The following is a 17840-nucleotide window of genomic DNA, read 5'->3' as shown; positions in this document are numbered from 1 at the left end:
ATACACATAAAATACCTAGGAATGGAGCAGGGGCAGACAAATAAACATAAAATACATAGGAATGGAGCTGGGGCAGACAAATAAACGTAAAATACACAGGAGTGGAGTTGCGGCAGACAAATAAGCATAAAAGACACAGGAATGGAGATGGGGCAGACAAATAAACATAAAATACATAGGAAATGGAGCTGTGGCAGACAAATAAACATAAAATACGTAGGAAATGGAGCTGGGGCAGACACATAAACATAAAATACATAGGAAATGGAGCTCGGGCAGATACATAAACATAAAATGCATAGGAAATGTAGCTGGGGCAGACAAATAAACATAAAATACATAGGAAATGGAGCTGGGGCAGACAAATAAACATTTAATGCATAGGAAATGAAAATACATAGGAAATTGAGCTGGGGCAGACAGATAAACATAAAATACACAGGAATGGAGCTGGGGCAGACAAATAAACATAAAATACAAAGGAAATAGAGCTGGGGCAGATAAATAAACAAAACACATAAGAAATGGAGCTGGGGCAGACAAATAAACATAAAATGTATAGCAAATGGAGCTGGGGCAGACATATAAAAATAAAATACATAGGAATGGAGCTGGAGGGAGACAAATAAACATAAAATACATAGGAAATGGAGCTGGGGCAGACAAATAAACATAACATACATAGGAAATGGAGCTGGGGCAGACAAATAAACATAAAATACATAGGAATGGAGCTGGGGCAGATAAATAAACATAAAATATATAGGAAATGGAGCTGGGGCAGATACATAAACATAAAATACATTGGAAATGTAGCTGGGGCAATCAAATAAACATAAAATACATAGGAAATGGAGCTGGGGCAGACAAATGAACATAAAATACATAGCAAATTGAGCTGGGGCAGACAAATAAACATAAAATACATAGGAAATGGAGCTGGGGCAGACAAATAAACATAAAATACATAAGAAATGAAAATACATAGGAAATTGAGCTGGGGCAGACAAATAAAAATAAAATACATAGGAAATGGAGCTGGGGAGACAAATAAACATAAAATACATAGGAAATGGAGCTGGGACAGACAAATAAACATAAAATACATAGGAAATGGAGCTGGGGCAGACAAATAAACATAACATACATAGGAAATGGAGCTGGGGCAGACAAATAAACATAAAATACATAGGAAATTAAGCTAGGGCAGACAAACATAAAATACACAGGAATGGAGCTGGGGCATACAAATAAACATAAAATACACAGGAATGGAGCTGGGGCAGACAAATAAACATAAAATACGTAGGAAATGGAGCGGGGGCAGACAAATAAACATAAAATACATAGGAAATGGAGCTGGGGAGACAAATAAACATAAAATACATAGGAAATGGAGCTGGGACAGACAAATAAACATAAAATACATAGGAAATGGAGCTGGGGCAGACAAATACACATAACATACATAGGAAATGGAGCTGGGGCAGACAAATAAACATAAAATACATAGGAAATTAAGCTAGGGCAGACAAACATAAAATACACAGGAATGGAGCTGGGGCATACAAATAAACATAAAATACACAGGAATGGAGCTGGGGCAGACAAATAAACATAAAATACGTAGGAAATGGAGCGGGGGCAGACAAATAAACATAAAATACATATGATATGGAGCTGTCTCAGACAAATAAACATAAAATTTGTAGGAAATGGAGCTGGGGCAGACAAATAAACATAAAATACATAGGAAATGGAGCTGTGGCAGACAAATAAACATAAAATACGTAGGAAATGGAGCTGTGGCAGACAAATAAACATAAAATACATAGGAAATGGAGATGGGGCAGACAAATAAACATAAAATACACAGGAATGTAGCTGAGGGAGACAAAAAAAAATAAAATACATAGGAAATGGAGCTGGGATGGACAAATAAACATAAAATATATAGGAAATGGAGCAGGGGCAGACAAATAATCATAAAATACATAAGAATGGAGCTGGGGTAGACAAATAAATGTAAAATACACAGGAATGGAGCTTGGGCAGAGAAATGAACATAAAATACACAGGATTGGAGCTGAGGGAGACAAAAAAAATAAAATAGATAGGAAATGGAGTGGGATGGACAAATAAACATAAAATACCTAGGAAATGGAGCAGGGGGTGACAAAAAAACATAAAATACATAGGAATGAGCTGGGGCAGACAAACATAAAATACGTAGGAAATGGAGCTGTGGCAGACAAATAAACATAAAATACATAGGAATGGAGCTGGGGCAGACACATAAACATAAAATACATAGGAAATGGAGCTGGGGCAGATGGAGTTGCGGCAGACAAATACACAAAATACACAGGAATGGAGCTGGGGCAGACAAATAAACATAAAATACAGAGGAATGGAGCTGGGCAGACAAATAAACATAAAATACATAGGAAATGAAAATACATAGGAAATTGAGCTGGGGCAGACAAATAAACATAAAATACATATGAATGGAGGTGGGGCATACAAATAAACATAAAATACATAAGAAATGGAGCTGGGACAGACAAAGAAACATAAAATACACAGGTATGGAGCTGGGGCAGACAAATAAACATAAAATACATAGGATGGAGCTGGGGCAGACAAATAAACATAAAATACACAGGAATGGAGCTGGGGCAGACAAATAAACATAAAATACAGAGGAATGGAGCTGGGCAGACAAATAAACATAAAATACATAGGAAATGAAAATACATAGGAAATTGAGCTGGGGCAGACAAATAAACATAAAATACATATGAATGGAGGTGGGGCATACAAATAAACATAAAATACATAAGAAATGGAGCTGGGGCAGACAAATAAACATATAATATGTAGGGAATGGAGCTGGGACAGACAAATAAACATTTAATGCATAGGAAATGAAAATACATAGGAAATTGAGCTGAGGCAGACAAATAAAATAAATAGGAAATGGAGTGGGATGGACAAATAAACTTAAAATACCTAGGAAATGGAGCAGGGGATGACAAATAAACATAAAATACACAGGAGTGGAGCTGGGGCAGACAAACATAAAATACGTAGGAAATGGAGCTGTGGCAGACAAATAAACATAAAATACATAGGAATGGAGCTTGGGGAGACAAATAAACATAAAATACTTAGGAAATGGAGCTGGGGCAGATGGAGTTGCGGCAGACAAATACACATTAAATACACAGGAATGGAGCTGGGGCAGACAAATAAACATAAAATACAGAGGAATGGAGCTGGGCAGACAAATAAACATAAAATACATAGGAAATTGAGCTGGGGCAGACAAATAAACATAAAATACTTAGGAAATGGAGCTGGGGCAGACAAATAAACATAAAATACATAGGAAATGAAAATACATAGCAAATTGAGCTGGGGCAAACAATCATAAAATACGTAGGAAATGGAGCTGGGGCAGACATATAAAAAATAAAATACATAGGAAATGGAGCTGGGGAGACAAATAAACATAAAATACATAGGAAATTGAGCTGGGGCAGACAAATAAACATAAAATACATAGGAATGGAGGTGGGGCATACAAATAAACATAAAATGCATAGGAATGGAGCTGGGGCAGACAAATAAACATAAAATACATAAGAAATGGAACTGGGGCAGAGAAAGAAACATAAAATACACAGGTATGGAGCTAGGGCAGACAAAGAAACATAAAATACATAGGATGGAGCTGGGGCAGACAAATAAACATAAAATACACAGGAATGGAGCTGGGGCAGACAAATAAACATAAAATACATAGGAAATGGAGCTGGGGCAGACAAATAAACATAAAATACATAGGAAATGAAAATACATAGGAAATTGAGCTCGGGCAGACAAATAAACATAAAATACATAGGAATGGAGGTGGGGCATACAAATAAACATAAAATACATAGGAATGGAGCTGGGGCAGACAAATAAACATAAAATACGTAGGGAATGGAGCTGGGGCAGACAAACATTTAATACATAGGAAATGAAAATACATAGGAAATTGAGCTGAGGCAGACAAATAAACATAAAATACGTAGGAAATGTAGCTGGGGCAGACAAATAAACATAAAATACACAGGAAATGGAGCTAGGGCAGACAAATAAACATAAAATACACAGGAATGGAGCTGGGGCAGACAAATAAACATAAAATACACAGGAATGGAGCTGGGGCAGACAAATAAACATAAGATACATAGGAAATGGAGCTGGGGCAGACAAATAAACATAAAATACATAGGAAATGGAGCTGGTACAGACAAATAAACATAAAATACATAGGAAATGGAGCTGGGGCAGACAAATAAACATAAAATACACAGGAATGGAGCTGAGGGAGACAAAAAAAAAATAAAATGCATAGGAAATGGAGTGGGATGGACAAATAAACATAAAATACCTAGGAATGGAGCAGGGGCAGACAAATAAACATAAAATACATAGGAATGGAGCTGGGGCAGACAAATAAACGTAAAATACACAGGAGTGGAGTTGCGGCAGACAAATAAACATAAAATACACAGGAATGGAGATGGGGCAGACAAATAAACATAAAATACATAGGAAATGGAGCTGTGGCAGACAAATAAACATAAAATACGTAGGAAATGGAGCTGGGGCAGACAAATAAACATAAAATACATAGGAAATGGAGCTCGGGCAGATACGTAAACATAAAATGCATAGGAAATGTAACTGGGGCAGACAAATAAACATAAAATACATAGGAAATGGAGCTGGGGCAGACAAATAAACATTTAATGCATAGGAAATGAAAATACATAGGAAATTGAGCTGGGGCAGACAAATAAACATAAAATACACAGGAATGGAGGTGGGGCAGACAAATAAACATAAAATACAAAGGAAATAGAGCTGGGGCAGATAAATAAACAAAACACATAAGAAATGGAGCTGGGGCAGACAAATAAACATAAAATGTATAGCAAATGGAGCTGGGGCAGACATATAAAAATAAAATACATAGGAATGGAGCTGGAGGGAGACAAACAAACATAAAATTCATAGGAAATGGAGCTGGGACAGACAAATAAACATAAAATACATAGGAAATGGAGCTGGGGCAGACAAATAAACATAACATACATAGGAAATGGAGCTGGGGCAGACAAATAAACATAAAATACATAGGAATGGAGCTGGGGCAGATAAATAAACATAAAATACATAGGAAATGGAGCTGGGGCAGATACATAAACATAAAATACATTGGAAATGTAGCTGGGGCAATCAAATAAACATAAAATACATAGGAAATGGAGCTGGGGCAGACAAATGAACATAAAATACATAGCAAATTGAGCTGGGGCAGACAAATAAACATAAAATACATAGGAAATGGAGCTGGGGCAGACAAATAAACATAAAATACATAAGAAATGAAAATACATAGGAAATTGAGCTGGGGCAAACAATCATAAAATACGTAGGAAATGGAGCTGGGGCAGACAAATAAAAATAAAATACATAGGAAATGGAGCTGGGGAGACAAATAAACATAAAATACATAGGAAATGGAGCTGGGACAGACAAATAAACATAAAATACATAGGAAATGGAGCTGGGGCAGACAAATAAACATAACATACATAGGAAATGGAGCTGGGGCAGACAAATAAACATAAAATACATAGGAATGGAGCTGGGGCAGACAAATAAACATAAAATACATAGGAAATTTAGCTAGGGCAGACAAACATAAAATACACAGGAATGGAGCTGGGGCATACAAATAAACATAAAATACACAGGAATGGAGCTGGGGCAGACAAATAAACATAAAATACGTAGGGAATGGAGCAGGGGCAGACAAATAAACATAAAATACATAGGATATGGAGCTGGGGGAGACAAATAAACATAAAATTTGTAGGAAATGGCGCTGGGGCAGACAAATAAACATAAAATACGTAGGAAATGGAGCTGTGGCAGACAAACATAAAATACGTAGGAAATGGAGCTGTGGCAGACAAATAAACATAAAATACATAGGAAATGGAGATGGGGCAGACAAATAAACATAAAATACACAGGAATGTAGCTGAGGGAGACAAAAAAAATAAAATACATAGGAAATGGAGCTGGGATGGACAAATAAACATAAAATACATAGGAAATGGAGCAGGGGCAGACAAATAAACATAAAATACATAAGAATGGAGCTGGGGCAGACAAATAAATGTAAAATACTCAGGAATGGAGCTGGGGCAGACACATGAACATAAAATACACAGGAATGGAGCTGAGGGAGACAAAAAAAATAAAATAGATAGGAAATGGAGTGGGATGGACAAATAAACATAAAATACCTAGGAAATGGAGCAGGGGATGACAAATAAACATAAAATACACAGGAATGAGCTGGGGCAGACAAACATAAAATACGTAGGAAATGGAGCTGTGGCAGACAAATAAACATAAAATACATAGGAATGGAGCTGGGGGAGACAAATAAACATAAAATACATAGGAAATGGAGCTGGGGCAGATGGAGTTGCGGCAGACAAATACACATAAAATACACAGGAATGGAGCTGGGGCAGACAAATAAACATAAAATACAGAGGAATGGAGCTGGGCAGACAAATAAACATAAAATACATAGGAAATGAAAATACATAGGAAATTGAGCTGGGGCAGACAAATAAACATAAAATACATATGAATGGAGGTGGGGCATACAAATAAACATAAAATACATAAGAAATGGAGCTGGGACAGACAAAGAAACATAAAATACACAGGTATGGAGCTGGGGCAGACAAATAAACATAAAATACATAGGATGGAGCTGGGGCAGACAAATAAACATAAAATACACAGGAATGGAGCTGGGGAAGACAAATAAACATAAAATACATAGGAAATGGAGCTGGGGCAGACAAATAAACATAAAATACATAGGAAATGAAAATACATAGGAAATTAAGCTGGGGCAGACAAATAAACATAAAATACATAGGAATGGAGGTGGGGCATAGAAATAAACATAAAATACATAGGAATGGAGCTGGGGCAGATAAATAAACATAAAAGACATAGGAAATGGAGATAGGGCAGACAAATAAACATAAAATACATAGGGAATGGAGCTGGGGCAGACAAATAAACATTTAATGCATAGGAAATGAAAATACATAGGAAATTGAGCTGAGGCAGACAAATAAACATAAAATACGTAGGAAATGTAGCTGGGGCAGACAAATAAACATAAAATACACAGGAAATGGAGCTAGGGCAGACAAATAAACATAAAATACAGAGGAATGGAGCTGGGGTTTACAAATAAACATAAAATACACAGGAATGGAGCTGGGGCAGACAAATAAACATAAAATACATAGGAAATGGAGCTGGTACAGACAAATAAACATAAAATACATAGGAAATGGAGCTGGGGCAGACAAATAAACATAAAATACACAGGAATGGAGCTGAGGGAGACAAAAAAAAAATAAAATGCATAGGAAATGGAGTGGGATGGACAAATAAACATAAAATACCTAGGAATGGAGCAGGGGCAGACAAATAAACATAAAATACATAGGAATGGAGCTGGGGCAGACAAATAAATGTAAAATACACAGGAGTGGAGTTGCGGCAGACAAATAAACAAAAAATACACAGGAATGGAGATGGGGCAGACAAATAAACATAAAATACATAGGAAATGGAGCTGTGGCAGACAAATAAACATAAAATACGTAGGAAATGGAGCTGGGGCAGACAAATAAACATAAAATACATAGGAAATGGAGCACGGGCAGATACGTAAACATAAAATGCATAGGAAATGTAACTGGGGCAGACAAATAAACATAAAATACATAGGAAATGGAGCTGGGGCAGACAAATAAACATATAATGCATAGGAAATGAAAATACATAGGAAATTGAGCTGGGGCAGACAAATAAACATAAAATACACAGGAATGGAGCTGGGGCAGACAAATAAACATAAAATACAAAGGAAATAGAGCTGGGGCAGATAAATAAACAAAACACATAAGAAATGGAGCTGGGGCAGACAAATAAACATAAAATGTATAGCAAATGGAGCTGGGGCAGACATATAAAAATAAAATACATAGGAATGGAGCTGGAGGGAGACAAACAAACATAAAATTCATAGGAAATGGAGCTGGGACAGACAAATAAACATAAAATACATAGGAAATGGAGCTGGGGCAGACAAATAAACATAACATACATAGGAATGGAGCTGGGGCAGATAAATAAACATAAAATACATAGGAAATGGAGCTGGGGCAGATACATAAACATAAAATACATTGGAAATGTAGCTGGGGCAATCAAATAAACATAAAATACATAGGAAATGGAGCTGGGGCAGACAAATGAACATAAAATACATAGCAAATTGAGCTGGGGCAGACAAATAAACATAAAATACATAGGAAATGGAGCTGGGGCAGACAAATAAACATAAAATACATAAGAAATGAAAATACATAGGAAATTGAGGCTGGGCACGCATCATAAAAGGAAATGAAAATAAAATACATAGGAAATGGAGCTGGGGACAAATAAACATAAAATACATAGGAAATGGAGCTGGGACAGACAAATAAACAAAAAATACATAGGAAATGGAGCTGGGGCAGACAAATAAACATAAAGTACATAGGAAATGGAGCTGGGACAGACAAATAAACATAAAATACATAGGAACTGGCGCTGGGGCCGACAAATAAACATAAAATACATAGGAAATTTAGCTAGGCAGACAAAAACATAAAATACATAGGAATGGAGCTGGGGCAGACAAATAAACATAAAATACATAGGAAATTTAGCTAGGGCAGACAAACATAAAATACACAGGAATGGAGCTGGGGCATACAAATAAACATAAAATACACAGGAATGGAGCTGTCTCAGACAAATAAACATAAAATTTGTAGGAAATGGAGCTGGGGCAGACAAATAAACATAAAATACGTAGGAAATGGAGCTGTGGCAGACAAATAAACATAAAATACGTAGGAAATGGAGCTGTGGCAGACAAATAAACATAAAATATATAGGAAATGGAGATGGGGCAGACAAATAAACATAAAATACACAGGAATGTAGCTGAGGGAGACAAAAAAAAATAAAATACATAGGAAATGGAGCTGGGATGGACAAATAAACATAAAATACATAGGAAATGGAGCAGGGGCAGACAAATAAACATAAAATACATAAGAATGGAGCTGGGGCAGACAAATAAATGTAAAATACTCAGGAATGGAGCTGGGGCAGACAAATGAACATAAAATACACAGGAATGGAGCTGAGGGAGACAAAAAAAATAAAATAGATAGGAAATGGAGTGGGATGACAAATAAACATAAAATACACAGGAATGAGCTGGGGCAGACAAACATAAAATACGTAGGAAATGGAGCTGTGGCAGACAAATAAACATAAAATACATAGGAATGGAGATGGGGCAGACAAATAAACATAAAATACATAGGAAATGGAGCTGGGGCAGATGGAGTTGCGGCAGACAAATACACATAAAATACACAGGAATGGAGCTGGGGCAGACAAATAAACATAAAATACAGAGGAATGGAGCTGGGCAGACAAATAAACATAAAATACATAGGAAATGAAAATACATATGAAATTGAGCTGGGGCGGACAAATAAACATAAAATACATATGCATGGAGGTGGGGCATACAAATAAACATAAAATACATAAGAAATGGAGCTGGGACAGACAAAGAAACATAAAATACACAGGTATGGAGCTGGGGCAGACAAATAAACATAAAATACATAGGATGGAGCTGGGGCAGACAAATAAACATAAAATACACAGGAATGGAGCTGGGGAAGACAAATAAACATAAAATACACAGGAATGGAGCTGGGGCAGACAAATAAACATAAAATACATAGGAAATGAAAATACATAGGAAATTGAGCTGGGGCAAATAAACATAAAATACATAGGAAATTAAGCTGGGGCAGACAAATAAACATAAAATACATAGGAATGGAGGTGGGGCATAGAAATAAACATAAAATACATAGGAATGGAGCTGGGGCAGATAAATAAACATAAAAGACATAGGAAATGGAGATAGGGCAGACAAATAAACATAAAATACGTAGGGAATGGAGCTGGGGCAGACAAATAAACATTTAATGCATAGGAAATGAAAATACATAGGAAATTGAGCTGAGGCAGACAAATAAACATAAAATACGTAGGAAATGTAGCTGGGGCAGACAAATAAACATAAAATACACAGGAAATGGAGCTAGGGCAGACAAATAAACATAAAATACAGAGGAATGGAGCTGGGGTTTACAAATAAACATAAAATGCACAGGAATGGAGCTGGGGCAGACAAATAATCATAAAATACATAGGAAATGGAGCTGGTGCAGACAAATAAACATAAAATACCTAGGAAATGGAGCTGGGGCAGACAAATAAACATAAAATACAGAGGAATGGAGCTGAGGGAGACAAAAAAAATAAAGTACATAGGAAATGGAGTGGGATGGACAAATAAACATAAAATACCTAGGAATGGAGCAGGGGAAGAGAAATAAACATAAAATACATAGGAATGGAGCTGGGACAGACAAATAAATGTAAAATACACAGGAATGTAGCTGGGGCTGAAAAATGAACATAAAATACAAAGTGATGCAGCTGGGGCAGACAAATAAACATAAAATACACAGCAGTGGAGTTGCGGCAGACAAATAAACATAAAATACACAGGAATGGAGCTGGGGCAGACAAATGTAAAATACATAGGAAATGGAGCTGTGGCAGACAAATAAACATAAAATACGTAGGAAATGGAGTTGGGGCAGTCAAATAAACGTAAAATACATAGGAAATGGAGCTGGGGCAGATACATAAACATAAAATACATAGGAAATGTAGCTGTGGCAGACAAATAAACATAAAATACATAGGAAATGGAGCTGGGGCAGACAAATAAACATTTAATGCATAGGAAATTAAAATACATAGGAAATTGAGCTGGTGCATTCAAATAAATATAACATACATAGGAATGGAGCTGGGGCAGACAAATAAACATAAAATACACAGGAATGGAGTTGGGGCAGACAAATAAACATAAAATACATAGCAAATGGAGCTGGGGCTGACATATAAAAATAAAATACATAGGAATGGAGCTGGAGGGAGACAAACAAACATACAATTCATAGAAAATGGAGCTGGGGCAGATAAATAAACATAAAATACATAGGAAATGGAGCTGGGGTAGATACATAAACATAAAATACATAGGAAATGTAGCTGGGGCAGACAAATAAACATAAAATACATAGGAAATGGAGCTGGGGCAGACAAATAAATATAAAATACATACCAAATGGAGCTGGGGCAGATAAATAAACATAAAATACATAGGAAATGGAGCTGGGGCAGACAAATGAACATAAAATACATAGCAAATGGAGCTGGGGCAGACAAACATAAAATACATAGGAAATGAAAATACATAGGCAATTGAGCTGGGGCAAACAATCATAAAATACGTAGGAAATGGAGCTGGGGCAGACATATAAAAATAAAATACATAGGAAATGGAGCTGGGGAGACAAATAAACATAAAATACATAGGAAATTGAGCTGGGGTAGACAAATAAACATAAAATACATAGGAATGGAGGTGGGACATACAAATAAACATAAAATACATAGGAATGGAGCTGGGGCAGACAAATAAACATTTAATGCATAGGAAATGAAAATACATAGGCAATTGAGCTGGGGCAGACAAATAAACATAACATACATAGGAATGGAGCTGGGGCAGACAAATAAACATAAAGTACATAGGAAATGAAAATACATAGGAAATTGAGCTGGGGCAAATAATCGTAAAATACATAGGAAATGGAGCTGGGGCAGACATATAAAAATAAAATACATAGGAAATGGAGCTGGGGAGACAAATAAACATAAAATACATAGGAATGGAGATGGGGCAGACAAATAAACATAAAATACATAAGAAATGGAGCTGGGGCAGACAAAGAAACATAAAATACACAGGAATGTAGCTGAGGGAGACAAAAAAAATAAAATACATAGGAAATGGAGCTGGGATGGACAAATAAACATAAAATACATAGGAAATGGAGCAGGGGCAGACAAATAAATGTAAAATACACAGGAATGGAGCTGGGGCAGACAAGTAAACATAAAATACATAGGAAATGGAGCTGGGGCAGACAAATAAACATAAAATACAGAGGAAATGAAAATACATAGGAAATTGAGCTGGGGCAGACAAATAAACATAAAATACATAGGGATGGAGGTGGGGCATACAAATAAACATAAAATACATAGGAATGGAGCTGGGGCAGACAAATAAACATAAAATACGTAGGGAATGGAGCTGGGGCAGACAAATAAACATTTAATACATAGGAAATGAAAATACATAGGAAATTGAGCTGAGGCAGACAAATAAACATAAAATACGTAGGAAATGTAGCTGGGGCAGACAAATAAACATAAAATACACAGGAAATGGAGCTAGGGCAGACAAATAAACATAAAATACACAGGAATGGAGCTGGGGCAGACAAATAAACATAAAATACACAGGAATGGAGCTGGGGCAGACAAATAAACATAAAATACATAGGAAATGAAAATACATAGGAAATGGAGCTGGGGCAGACAAATAAACATAAAATTTATAGTAATGGAGCTGGGACAGACAAATAAACATAAGATACATAGGAAATTGTGCTTGGGCAGACAAATAAACATAAAATACATAGGAATGGAGTTGGTGCAGACAGATAAACATAAAATAAATAGCAAATGGAGCTGGGGCAGACAAATAAACATAAAATACATAGGAATGGAGCTGGGGCAGACAAATAAACATAAAATACATAGGAAATGGAGCTGGGCAGACAAATAAACATAAAATACATAGGAATGGAGCTGGAGCAGACAAATAAACATGAAATACATAGGAATGGAGCTGGGGCAGACAAATAAACATAAAATACATAGGAAATGGAGCTGGGGCAGACACATAAACACAAAATACATATTAATTGGAGCTTGGGCAGACAAATAAACATAAAATACATAGGAAATGAAAATACATAGGAATTTGAGCTAGGGCAGACAAATAAACATAAAATACATAGGAATGGAGCTGGCGAAGATAAATAAACATAAAATATATAGGAATGGAGCTGGGGAGGAGACAAATAAAGATAAAATACATAGGAAATGGTACTGGGGCAGGCACATACATAAAATACATTGGAAATTTAGCTGGGGCAGACAAATAAACATAAAATATATAGGAAATGGAGCTGGGGCAAACAAATAAACATAAAATACATAGAAAATGGAGCTGGGGCAGACAAATAAACATAAAATACATAGAAAATGGAGCTGGGGCTGACATATAAACATAAAATACATAGAAAATGGAGCTGGGGCAGATAAATAAACATAAAATACAGTTAGAGACAGACAGTGGCAGTGCAGGCATAAAATGGGGGTCAACAGTAGAGGGGTGCAGACATACGGATAGGGGCAACTGGTGATGGGGAAGTTCGGAATACTAATAGGTTATAGGGCAGGACACATAAAGGGAAGGGGTACTAACATGGGGATAGGGCAAGGTACACAGAGCTTTTCTTTCTTGCCCAAAGGAAAGCACACCCACATGTCAGTAACCCCCATGGTTGTTGTCATATGCAGGGTCTGCCTCGAGTGGCCCAGTATTCTGTTCTGGCCTTTTGTGTGGTGCTAACAGCCACACCAGGAGGTATTGCTGCTCCCATTGTGGGAGTCTATTTGTTGACACACCTCAAATGTGACAAGCTTCTGCACCTGATTTCACATGGCCATGAAGGACCCATCTGAGACTCTCGCAGAAGATGTACTTCTACCACCCCCGGTGTGACCTCCGTTTATCTGCTGAGGGGAATGCCTGGTGACCGACCCCTAGTTGTGACAAGTAATGCAGACCCAGATACCTACCACTGTTCTGCATTCTTCACTGCAGCTGGACTTGTAAATTGATATAAATAAAACAGAAAGATGATAAAAATATCACATTAATACACGTCTGCTACACATAGAAATGCAGTTGTACAAAACATAGATGGATGCAGTAAATCTAAACATAGATGGATGCAGTAAATCTACCCTGCTTACTAGACAGTCACTCAGACCTCTAGGGATAGGCCTACCTGTTACTTTCTTTCTCTCTTCTGATGATGTGAAAAAGGTAGGGACAAGCTGGTGTTCTGTGACCCTTTCAAAATAAAGCAAGGCAAGAAATATATAATAACGAAAAAATAAAATATCCACATTTGTATCTATATTATACTTCATATAAGGAGAGCTCTGAGCAGAAGAGAGAGCATTTATTATGCTTTGGTACAGAAAGTTGATGTAATCTTGTACTGAATACTGTGAGTACCTCATGGGATATCTTTCTATGCAAAGTTGTGGGGATAAAACTGCCTAGAATCATGGAGGGGTTGGCACAAGAAATGTTGTACAATCTGGTTAGAGAAGCTTCCTGTGGATATCAGTGAGGAAGGGAACAGAACATATTATGACAACCATTTTCATGTGTTTTAATGGAATCAGTAACACCCAATATAAGATAATATTATGCAAAAAAAAATCTGCAAGGAAAAGAAGACACAGCTAAAATGTGTACTGCAGTCATTTAGAGACAGTGTTTAGCTACCGATAGGGTGATTGTTATCAGCTGTGGGTTGTGTGTTTGTATTTGACTAAGACTTTTTTTGGATCTCCTCAGGCATTTTAGTGTCTATGCCAGTTTTATGGGTTGCTCCTTTTTATCATCTCAATCGTTTTTACATTTGTTTTATGATCATATACTTTTGCTTCAGAACTGTCTGACTGTTGTAAATGAATTCACCAGTGAAACTATTAAGAAGACTTTTGGGTTTTTGTTGACTGTAATGGTACGGAGATGTTTGGGTTTTGTACTTGTCATTACGTGAATGACTTATCATTCTCAGAACCTGAAGTTCCCCAGAGTAATAATTCACACACTGGATACACGGGGATATGTTTACTAGTAGACTGACTCGAATATGCTGGAGTTTACCTGCTGCAGTAACTTGTTATTGCAACACCTTAGTTTCTTAAGTGGGGGGACATCAGTGATATGGCTACTTCACATCTCTGGAAAAGGGTTAGCCTGACCAGAGTTACTGTAGCATGGCTGGTTCCTCAGCATTGTACATTAACCAATGATATGCCCCTCACCACTGACATACCCCTCACCACTGACTGCACCCAGTCACTATTGACGTGCCCCTCACCACTGACGTGCCTTTTACCACTGGCATGCCCCTCACCACTGACTGTGCCTCTTGCCACTGATATACCCCTCACCTTTGATGTACCCTTCGTCCTAAACAGTGCCCTTTTCCGCTGATTGTGCCCATGACCACTAACTGTTCCCTCAGCACTGACTGTGCCCCTTATCACTGATGCATCTCTCACCACTGACTGTGCCCCTCACCACTGACTGTGCCCCTCACTACTAATGCACCCCTCACCACTGATTGTGCCCCTCATCACTGATGCACCCCTCACCACTGACTGTTCTCCTCACCACTGATGCACCCCTCACCACTGATTATGCCCCTCACCACTGACTGTACTCCTCATTAGTGATGCACCCCTCACCACTGACTGTACTCCTCATTAGTGATGCACCCCTCACCACTGACTGTGCCACTCACCACTGACTGTGCTCTCATTAGTGATGCACCCCTCACCACTGATTGTGCCCCTCAGCACTGACTGTGCTCCTCACCACTGATGCACCCCTCACCACTGACTGTGCTTCTCCCCACTGATGCACCCTTCACCACTGACATGTCCTTCACCACTGACTGAGCCTCTTTCCACTCATATGCCCCTCAGCACTGATGCATCCCTCACCCTAGACAGTGCCCTTTTCCACTGATTGTGACCATGACCACTAACTGTGCCCCTCAGCACTGACTGTGCTCATTATCACTGATGCATCTGTCACCACTGACTGTGCCCCTCACCACTGATGCACCCCCCACCACTGATGCACCCTCACCACTGATTGTGCCCCTCACCACTGATGTACCCCTCACCACTGATTGTGCCTCTCACCACTGACTGTGCTCCTCACCACTAATGCACCCCTCACCACTGACTGTGGCCCTCACCCCCCTCACCACTGATTGTGCCCCTCATCACTAATGTGCCCCTCACCACTGATTGTGCCCGTCACCACTGACTGTGCTCCTCACTAGTGATGTGCCCTCACCACTGATTGTGCCTCTCACCACTGACTGTGCTCCTCACCACTAATGCACCCCTCACCACTGACTGTGGCCCTCACCCCTGATGCACCCCTCACTACTGACTGTGCTCCTCACCACTGATGCACCCCTCACTACTGACTGTGCTCCTCACCACTGGTGCACCCCTCACCACTGATTGTGCCCCTCACCACTGACGCACCCCTCACCACTGATTGTGCCCCTCACCATTGACTGTGCCTCTCACCACTGATGCACCCCTCACCACTGAATGTGCTTCTCACCATTGGCTGGATGTACTGATCATGTGTGCTCTTATGTAAATGAAGTGTGTTATGACTGCAGTTAGCTGTTTCTCCTGGCTTACGTCTACCATGGTGGTACTTCCCCTATAAATAGCTCTGTGATGAGGGACATCTCAAAAGCAGTCTTTCTTCAGTTCTTGATTATTTAAATAAATTTGTCTGCATTACTCCTCACATTGCTGCTGCCTGTGCCTCTGACTTCTACTGCCACTTAACAAGATGCACTGATAAGGCATTCCCTATCTGCAACAAATATAATGAGAAGTTTACAAACAAACCCTGTGTTGCTTCTACTGCTACTTAACAAGATGCACTGATAAGGCATTCCCTATCTGCAACAAATATAATGAGAAGTTTACAAACAAACCCTGTGTTGCTTCTACTGCCACTTAACAAGATGCACTGATAAGGCATTCCCTATCTGCAACTAATATAATGAGAAGTTTACAAACAAACCCTGTGCTGGAATACCCATGAAAGTAAGTTGTAACTGCATTTTCTGACTCAAAGGAAATAGCTGATATCCTACCGAACATATTTAGTGCAAATTTTACTCCATCTTCAGTTATAGCTATCCCACAAGTTTCATAATCCCAAACACCCCTTTAACTACTATGGAACAAGTTCCCTCAGCCCTTTCATAAACTAAGAATACTTCAGCCATGGGCCCTGACAACATACCGGGCTGCCTGATTATCAGTGCCAAATATGGCCTTTCTGAATCCCTACTTAAAATCTTTATTCTAGGCCTCTCCACTAGTTACATTCATGAAGCTTGGAAACCTGCCACTGCAGTGCTATTAATCTGTACAAAAAACAAACAAAGATGAAGACTAGAAATTGTGCTGCATGAGTTACTGGGTAATGATAGGGGAGATGCGGATTGTGGTTGTTGGGGCGGGGGTTATACTGCAGACACAGAAGAGATAAAGTGCACCAGTGATTCAGAAATGTTCCCTCAAGTGTTGAAAGGTATCTAATTGCTCCTGTTTTGTACCAGAGAGGCAGGCTGTATTCTAGATGCTGGATATGGATACACGCTCTTCTGTTGGACTGGAAAACATGCCCAAGAAGACTGGCAGAAGGACCGCCAGCTAGCGACTTTGAAGTAGTCTCCACAAAA

At 38.4% G+C, this 17840-nt stretch overlaps 1 protein-coding gene and 1 long non-coding RNA gene across 8 annotated transcripts in view; both read left to right on the top strand.

Moving 5' to 3' along the window:
- The window catches only part of CACNB1 (calcium voltage-gated channel auxiliary subunit beta 1), a 2104836-nt gene that overhangs the window by 1679066 nt on the left and 407930 nt on the right, over positions 1-17840 (top strand). The gene's annotated exons all lie outside the window — the stretch shown is intronic.
- LOC122788294 lies at positions 4328-9667 on the top strand. The gene is made up of 2 exons (XR_006362628.1): positions 4328-4879; positions 9000-9667. It is a non-coding gene; the product is annotated as an uncharacterized LOC122788294 (long non-coding RNA).

Source organism: Protopterus annectens, chromosome 13.part0, assembly GCF_019279795.1.
Source record: "Protopterus annectens isolate FY-2018-M chromosome 13.part0, PAN1.0, whole genome shotgun sequence".
NCBI classification, from domain to species: domain Eukaryota; kingdom Metazoa; phylum Chordata; order Ceratodontiformes; family Protopteridae; genus Protopterus; species Protopterus annectens.
The sequence above is the reverse complement of the archived record's forward strand: the minus strand, read 5'-3'. Positions and strand labels throughout refer to the sequence as shown.